Genomic DNA, 8,417 nt, shown 5'->3' with positions numbered 1-8,417 from the left:
TGAAGAAGCCTAAGGTTAGATCAAATCCAAAAGAAAAAGACAAATCTGATGATAAGATTGAATCCAGTCAATCTTTTGATAAATCCAAAGAAGTTAGACAAGACAAGGAAGTTGAAATTTTCAATGAACCAAAGATAAATGAATCTCCTAAGCAACCTAGGTTTGAATTTAGAGGTAAGTGATTTTTATGTAATGAAATAGGTCATATGAAAAGATATTGTACTAATAAGTAATTTAATCATGTTAAGGACTTTTATTGTCATGATTGTCATGGTATGGGTCATAATGTAATTGATTGTAGGAAACCTAAGCATGATTATGATAATAGTAGAATATGTAGAAATACTAACCCTATAGATAGAAGAAGATCTAATTAAAGGACATCGAGAGAAGGAAGACCTTATGAAGATAGAAGATAGATCATGTATTATAAGTGTAATAACTTAGGACACATTGCTCAAAATTGTCATGCACCTAATGATCAATAGAATCTTAGAAGAAGAGTACTTGTATTTCAGTTATGCAATAACTTCAAACACATAGCAAAGTACTACAAAATGGATAGAAACTTCAAAGTTAGAAGGAACAATGGAAGAAACTTTAGGAATAGAAGGAATGATGGAAAGAACGTTAGAAATGATAGAAGGGACTCCGAAACTAACAGAAACAATGAGGAACATAGAAACATTGTTAGTGAACTTCAAGGAGAACTTAATGAGGCATTTGTAAAAGGAGTAGATATCTCAATGGAAAAGCTAGATGATGATGAGATAGGAAGATTGAAGTCAGTTATTGAGTTTGATTCAATTAAGTTGAATTAAGCTTGTTCATAGCAACAAAATTTGAGACCTTCATTCAGAGAAAGCATTAGAGGTAGCAAAGTTTGGAAAAGGTGTATCCAGTTATTGTTTAGATGGTACCTAAGCTCACTTGTAATTTGGAGCTCATCTGAACAAGTTATGAAAGAATTCAAAGTTACTGGTAATACAGTAAAGGATAATTCTTAAACAGAAGATGAAAAGTATGTTTTTGCAGAGAATTTCATGATGCAAAGTCTTGACGAGGTTTTTCATGATGAAAGGAGGCTATAGTAAACCTTGGGTGACATTTGAAGAATGGATAAATGATCTTGAGTAGTTATTTGATTCTAGAACAAAATTGACAGCTTTTTTGTGTTTGCAAAGTATGCAATTAATGCAAGTTCAAGTTGATGCAATAAATGGAGTGTAAAATTGTTTTTCACTTCATTACAAACACATCCAAAGTAAAGAGCACTCGCAAGTGACTTGTTAAGGTGATTTTGAACAAACCTTATTTTTAGAAAGAGGTATTTTATCATTTTTTTGCAAATTTGTTCGATAAAAGCTCTTGTTTGATAGAATTATGGATATGTCAGTAGTGCATAATGTTAAGAACAAGGATAGATATAAGTTTTTAAAAAATTCTACAAAACCTACTAAAGGAAACCCTAACTCAATGTTATCTATCACTCCAAATAATGCAATATATCTTGAAGATGTAGGAAGTTATTTGAATAGTAAGTTTGAGTCTATTGGTAGTGAATTCATGAACAAAGATATGGAATTGGTTTTTAATCATGATGTGATTGTGAAGCCTAGATTTGAACATCTAAAGGAATTAGATTTGTTTAAATATCACTTCTACCATGAGTTAGACACAGATGAGTGGACACAGTTTATATTGAGTAGGATACATTATGGTAAATTATAGATGCAAGATAATGTAGTTGATATTTCTACCAACCTTATTCATGAGGTAATTGGTCTTAGTAAACAAGGAAGTGTACCTATAGGTGAGAAAATGGTAAAGAAGAAAGTTGAGAGTTATACTAAAGCAATGTATAATGGAAAGGCTATGGTGATCAACACCATCAAGCAAGATGATGTAAGATTCTTGAGTAGAATTATTGCCTATTCTATTTTTGCAAGTTCAAAGATTGATGAACTTTTAGTAGGATACATCTATGCAGTATATAAGATGTGTAGAGAAAGAACAAGTGAATCTTAATGAAATACTGAGAATGCAACACTTTGAGAACCTAGAAAAGATCAAAAGGACAAAGAATGGTATGTTTAGATTTCATACATTGATCAATCACATATTCTTTCATGTACCTAAAATATTTCCTTACTTATCAGTCACAAACATAATGAATAGTAATAGATGCACAATGGAGAAGATTACAAAAGTATGCAGAAGGCATTCTACAAATAAGATATTAGACAGTGACAACTTGATAATGAGAACATTTCAGAATGAAATGAAATAGAGATTCAGAATTGTACCTGCAATTATGGATAGATTTAAGGATGACATTTACATTTTGGTTGATATAGATTGTACCTATATTCAAGCAGTGGAACCTTGGGAAACATTTCTTGATCCCTTGAGTTATGAATAATGATGATATAGCAATTGGTTATATTAATTTGTTGTTGAATTAGACAGAGACAAAGTAGAATATAGATTTAGTACATATGATGAGATCACATGGTCATCTCATCAAACAACCTTAGAGAAGGCATCCGACAAGAAAGTTGAGTCTATAATGAAGAATGCACTATCAAAAGTTGGACTAACAGATGGTGAATTTGAGGTTGTAAGACAAATGATGAAGCAAGGAATATTGAACATTCAACCTTTGTCAATATCTATTGTAGAGACATCTTCATAATAGAGCACTCCATATGCAGTAATATCAAATGTTCAACCTAGTAAACTGAAAAGAAAATTTGAAAGATTGGTGGAAGCAATAATTACTAAGACCAAGATAGTAAAACAACAAGCCACCAGACTAGGAAAAAGATAGAAAAAATTGTTGACAATTGATTCCAGTGATGAAGAAGTAGAGGAACAAGAGACCAAGAAAGTAGAGAAAGTGACTCCATCAAAGCAAGTAGCAGGCAAATCTCGACAACCTTGGAAGCCGAAGATAAAGAAGATCAACACAGCTATTGTTAACGAAGGTAACTTTGTTTATATGAACAAATTTTATGATTTATATAATTTTTTTGAAAAGGATCAAATTGATATATCTACTATGAGATATATCATAGATAACAATTTGAAATTGAAGGATCTTGAGAGCATAATTAACTAGAAAGTCTATGAGAGACTCATTCAAAAGAAGGCTCCTACAAGGGAAGAAGATCTAGAACTTCAGAAGTCTATGCTTAGAACTATTTCCAAGACTGATGATGAAGAAGAAATTAAAAGATTATTGAATAACCTCGCACTATATTTAAGGAATAAATTGAGACCATTTCTATTCATGGTTGGTGAAAAGGATAAACTAAGAAGTGAGACTACAATAGCTCACTAGTAGAATTTTGGAAAATAAATGACCACGTGGCCAAAAAATTTAGTCACAAGATTTTTTTTGTAGTCACATGACTAAAATTGATCAAATTCTAGTAGTGTTTTACAATTTATGTGTATAAGTGACTAAATAAATGACTAATTTTCTCATCTGGTAAAATCACAAGGTTAGACAAAGATAAATGACCAGATAAATAATCAAATAAATGACTAAACAATTGGTTAGCAATAATTAGTCACCAAAACAAATGACTAAATGAATGATAAATCATATTTTTTCATTTATTCTATTACATTCTTTAACTATTTTTATAATTTGTATCCTATTAATACATCATTATCAATTATATTCCTTGAATGTCCTCTCAATTGATAGTGAACTAGAAGTGAACTAAAAATTGCCTACATCTAAACTCAAATTCCTCAAAATCTATTTATAAACTCTTAAAGAATTAATTAAATAAACATCCTTCATGCACTCAAAAGAGAACTCCATGTCTACCTTTAAATAGAAAAATGATTTACGTTCAATTAAGTATTTTATAATCTCAACATATAAATGTTGTCAAACGCATTGTCATATATAATGTGTTTCAGTATGAGATATGGTTCACATATATATTGAACCCATCTAATCTCATCATGATTAGAATGAATGAACAAACAAACATCACAACTTAAATTATTAGCACTAGTCATTCCAGGATCTAAAAGCAGATGCTCATGAAGTGGTGTGAATTTATAGGAGGTCAATACCCATTAAAGAATTGGAAAATTTAAATTTCTAAAATGTTTAGGAAAATTAACATATTGCTATAAAAATCAAAGATTATTATTAATTATTTTTAAAATAAAATTAGAACTATTTAATTTTCTTATACTTAAAAACAAAAAATAAGATAACTTAACATTTATATCTTCTTTTTTCTTACGTGGTGAGTAAAACTCCTCTAATTTGTAGTATGCAATCTAGAATAACCATAAATAATTTAAAGTCAAGTGACAAAAGATTTTGATTTTGCATAACTTTTATTATAAAAATAATACAATATTATATTAATTATTATAATTTATAATATACTTATATCATAATGTATTAATAATAATTCACATATTTTTATATATGACAAATTAAACTATATAAATAAAAATTAAAAGAACTTCTTTTGAAACTCTAATTGCACTTAACTACTTATACATTGAATACATTTTACAATTATTTTGCATCATAATATAATTTTTATTAAGTGTTTGATAAAATATAAATACCTAACAAATATATACATTATTCTTTGATTGCAAATTAAATTTATAATTTTAAATTAATGAGAACTTCTCAACTGAACAATTTTTTTAAAAAAATACCATAGTCTTAATTTAATAGTGTGTATTTAAAATCAAAACCCTAAGTACTATATGCAATAGTACCTTTCATTATTATTAAAATTGAGAAAAATGAGTGATGCTCAAAATTTAATCCTTTGGTTACAATTATGAAGAGAACTTACATGTGGATGTGTGTGCTAAGGCAATACAACATCTTTCAATTTTCATTAGGATAATTGTTGAGACTTTAAATAACAATAATCCTTATAATATTCTTTCTTTGACCATCATGTATGAAACATTATTCCTTAGAGAGGGATGATATAGGGATAAGCAAGGGAATATGCTCTAGGCATATATACTAGGTTTAGAAATAACCCAATGCCTCCAATTCCTTTACTAGAGAATGCATCACCTTCATTGACTATAAAATCCTTGAGTATTTTTCTTGAAACTAATCCACGAATTCATAAAGCCCAATAAAATGTTTCAAAAATTATCAATTAGGTGTAATAAAATCTTTCAAAATTATCAATTAGGTGTAGCTACAAATATTTTACAAAATGTTCTTTTCTAAACCTCAACTTAAGATATTAAAAATTATACAAATTTGAACTCATTGTCGTATGTTTCATGAGCAATCTTATGAGAATGAATAGTTCACTTATCACTCATTGCATCTAGGTGATGCTCACATAGGGAAGCATTGATACTTTCCATGAGGTCACCCATTTAAGTATCGGTTGAGCTTGAGTGACCTTAGCTATAAAATTTCCTCTATCGCTAAACTAACTTTACTTGCAAACCACATTTGTATAACCTTCAACCCATGTTATTCCTTATGAACCATTCATTAGAGAGCCCCTTAAGCTCATAAATTGATGAGGATGAGACATTTTCTATATAGAGTCAAATCATAGGATTTACCGTTAAATAGCTATGAACCCTATGCAAGCCACCCATTTTCTTCACTTAAATAGTTATTGATTAATTACTTGATTAAATTTACAAGTTTTCTTAAAAAAGAACAAATTTTGATGATTCTACCCAACAATATTTATACCATTATATGCTAGTTAAATCCCTCCATTATTTGTGTTTGGTGAAGTATTTGCTAGGTATACAATTTAAAACTAGGTTTTAATATTTGGACTGACAATACAAACTATTGAACACTTTTGGTCTTTGAATTTTTTACACCATATGCATAAAAGATAGAATTTTCATTTATTTTGAGGAAGATAAGTATATTTATTAATTTATTCATTAAAGAGGCTATATTAAATACAAGTAAGTAATAGCATCTAAGTTTATCATAATTAATTAATCTGCAAGTTGGCATGATACATATGAAACTATTACAATTATTTGTATAAGTATCGAGTAGATACAATTTATTCGCATAATATAAATATGATTTTTTTCCCTTAATTTTTATTTTAAAAACTATTTAAATTGATATATTTTTCTACAAATATTCTAATTAGATCAATTTAGCAAAATTATTGCTATATAACTTTGTTTCACAAACGAGTACCATTTTTACCAAGCACTACGAATATATGTTTAAACATACAAGTTGAAATTATTTTTATTTTTTAGAAATCATAATTGACATAGAAATGAATTCTTTTTAAGAACTTTTTTTTGATAAACAGATTTGTCACAGTAGAATTTTCCCAACGGAGTGTGTGGCAAACCGTTCACAACAGTTGGAGAGGCCCTTGGGATGCAGCCTTCCTCTGCGTTTAGAGGGGTAGCTCCCTCATATGATATAATTTTTGAAAAGAATTTTCAAATAAAGAATCTAAAACTTTAAAGATCAGGAGAAAGTCATTCACGATGAATGCCCCACACGCCCTCACAACCTTCTTCGGTAAACAAGATTGATAACAACGGTGATCAAGAACTACGCTTGAAGGCAACCAGTATTACAAGTACACTCAATATCATTCGTAAACACTCGCATAGCACCATGAGAATGTCTACTATTGCATATAACAATTTTGATTTTAAAATAAGAAACCCAAAGCACATCTCATTTCATTTCCTTGCACCAATAAAGCAATAGAGATTTTTCAATTTCAGAGATAAAAAGTGTACATACTTTCCAAAATTTATCCCTTCAATCAAAATTTCAGCATAGTGTTCCCTTATTTTTAAAACCCAAAAAAAGTCCCTTGACAAAGCAAATAGGAGTTCTTATATAGACATAGAGGTTAATAACTACCTCTTCGTGGTTAATAACCACCTCCCAAATATGTGATTTAGGTGAGGTTAATTAACCTCTACAAAATTAACCTATATAACATGAAACTTGGACCTTAGATATTTTGAAAAAAATAATGAATAATCAATTCTTATCGACCCCCTTGTGATCTTTAGATCGTTTATCTAATGAAGAAAAATTCTGCTCCACAGTTATCTCCCTCAAAATTACAGTACCAAGCTTTTAGATGCAATCTCATACACATTCTCTGACAAACCATTACATGCTACAATATGCTCCAGTTGAGCCTTTGCAAGTCCTTGTCTTCCCTCATCAAACCTTTTAGGAAAGGATACAAATACACAATCACCCAAAACTGCTCATTTCTCCACCAATCATCAATCCCAACACCACTCCACCGCATCTCAAGGATACCCATTGTAAAGATACAAATAAACATAACCAGAAACCATAAACTTGCTATGTTCCTAAGCTCTGGTATGATGAATTTTCCAGTAAGCAAGCATACAACTGGAAAAGTACAGTATGCTACTAACAGGATGGATGTCCAAGAATATACAGTTGCATTTATATATGACAGCCTTTCTAACCATTTCAATCACCCTCCATACCCATACCATAGTGAACAATGCCTGCTCAAGAAAATTTCAATAGAACCTTGGTGTAGACGATCTAAAAGATTAATAGGAGCAAAACCTTTGAATGCCGGCCTTGGAGGAATACAATAGATAGATCGCAATCCATGGCAGTGCATTTTGAATCCTGTCAAAATATCTTCTGTGACTGAGCCATAAATCTGTCCTTTGTCCAGTATGTTTTATCTTCATAACCACAGCTAATAACATGAATAGCTTCCTTTAAGAGTAAAGCAGGGCTGGCATTTTGTGGTACACCACCATTCTCAAGAAGGCTAGCAGCAATAAAGACGGGACTGTCCAAATTTATTATTATTATTTTTATTTTTTATTTTTTTTAAATTTCTTCTGAGACATCAATGCTGACTTTTCAATTTCAATTCCTTCTACTCACTCTTCTATATCTTCCAAATTAAAGATGGGCACAGTGGTATCACTGCGCTTAGATTTCTTCTTCTTTTTCTCTTGCAAGGTTATTCCAGCATTCACGAGTGCCAAGGATATGAAGCAATATGATAAAGGTGGTAGAGTGACATGTTTTACTTTGCATTTTATTAGACAATTTGAGAAACACTTTATTGTCTGTGCTTCCATGTTGCATTCAAATGGAATGGGTGATTAAACATCACTCATTTTATGCGTTCAACACCCTCAAATGTTAAGCCAATCAGCCAATAATTTATGTTGCTTTCACTCCACAATCTGTTATCCGTTGAAGCAATAAGCTTTCCAATTACCTGCATTGTAATCTTACTATTTCGACATAGCCCATCAAATGTAACTAGATTGATCAGAAACGTCATCTTTGGGACATATACAACTGGTGAACCATTCGAAGAACATGCAGCATTCCAAGCTGCTAGAAAGGCCGTAGTATGATCTGTTTG

At 30.3% G+C, this 8,417-nt stretch overlaps 1 pseudogene; it reads right to left on the bottom strand.

Moving 5' to 3' along the window:
- Window positions 1–7,160: 7,160 nt before the first annotated feature.
- On the bottom strand, window positions 7,161–8,124 carry LOC149554816 (putative cellulose synthase A catalytic subunit 6 [UDP-forming] pseudogene; annotated as a pseudogene).
- Between the last annotated feature and the right edge of the window lie 293 nt (window positions 8,125–8,417).

This window comes from Cupressus sempervirens, chromosome 5 (genome assembly GCF_028749045.1).
Source record: "Cupressus sempervirens isolate cs-2001-9-10 chromosome 5, ASM2874904v1, whole genome shotgun sequence".
In the NCBI taxonomy this organism is placed as follows: Eukaryota; Viridiplantae; Streptophyta; class Pinopsida; order Cupressales; family Cupressaceae; genus Cupressus; species Cupressus sempervirens.
Note: the sequence above shows the minus strand (reverse complement) of the source record. Positions and strands in the feature narration are given on the sequence as shown.